The sequence below is a fragment of the Penaeus monodon genome, chromosome 22 (assembly GCF_015228065.2).
Source record: "Penaeus monodon isolate SGIC_2016 chromosome 22, NSTDA_Pmon_1, whole genome shotgun sequence".
Classification (NCBI taxonomy): domain Eukaryota; kingdom Metazoa; phylum Arthropoda; class Malacostraca; order Decapoda; family Penaeidae; genus Penaeus; species Penaeus monodon.
In genome coordinates, this window is record NC_051407.1 from 8,135,561 (window position 1) to 8,136,819 (window position 1,259).

The window sequence follows — 1,259 nt, forward strand, 5'->3', positions numbered from 1 at the left end:
GGACTCTTCAATACCCCTATGCCGTTAATGAAGAACCCCAAAAGGCCTAAGAAAAAGAATATATATATATATCTTAATTATAAGATATTACGTAAATCTGAATGAGAAAACGTAGGATTTTACTTTTGTTATTTTTATTATCATTTAAGTGAACATTTAATAAATCCAACAATTGATGTCACAACACAAATTTACAAAGGAGTCTTAAAAATATTAAGGTTTAGTGTACAGGCCGGAAGGAGTGCCGCCATTAACACCAACGCCGCCACTGCTCCATCCACTCCTCCAAAACCACCTCCAAATCCTCCATTGCCTCCTGACACAGCTAATCCAAATCCGCCGTTCCCTGCTACTCCAGTCCCCCCGAAGCCTCCATTGCCTCCTACTCCAGCTACTCCAAATCCTCCATTCCCTCCGGTACCGGCTCCTGCAAATCCTCCAGTTCCTCCAATACCTCCGGCTCCAGCACCGTCGCCTAATCCTCCGGCACCAACCCCAACACCCGCTCCGACACCTCCGATGACGTCACCGCCAGCTGCACTGGCAACGCTGAGAGCAGTCTCAAGATCTACTCCAAGAGGAAGGGTTGGGTTTTCTCCGTCTTGGTAGTTCACGAAATAGATTTCTGGGTCGGAAGCCGGATGAGGCGTAACTCGATCACTTGTTGACTTTGCTCGTCCTGCTTATTCAGAACATAGACAATGTTTTCTTGCCTTGCTGGAGGAACAATGAGGGGTTCAGGTGGTGGAGCAGCTTCAGGAACGCGTACGAACAGGATGTTGTGTTCTACCTTGGTGGTGGCACACTCGGAGGAGGACCGCCTGGGCCTTTGGGTACTTCAGGAGCATCATATAAGTACACTTTTCTGGTGATGACGGGAGTTACACAAGATCCATCCACGTGCAGAATTTGTCATCCTGACAACCACCTACAGGGCCACCACTCCACCTGCTCCACCAATTCCAAAGCCACCTGCTCCACCATCTCAATTCCACTGTTCCACCATTTATAGATTCTCCATGTGAGAGTCCACCTCGAGAAGGTGCACCCAGATTGTAGCCCTGAGGCGCTGCAAAAGCCACAGCTGCTAAGGAAAGCAAAGTCTGAAAAGACAGTTTTTACTGTAAAATTAAGCAATAATAAATGGAAATATGTGTTCTGCAGGACTTACAGTTAATTCATAATTTTAATTAATCTGTTTTTGTGTTACGAGGAGATATCATGTAGAAATACAAAAGGACTCTATAAGCATTATTACT

General features: G+C 45.8%; 1 pseudogene; it reads right to left on the reverse strand.

Annotated features, from left to right (window-relative positions):
• Window positions 1–213: 213 nt before the first annotated feature.
• Window positions 214–1,259, reverse strand: part of LOC119587316 — a 1,333-nt pseudogene continuing 287 nt past the window's right edge.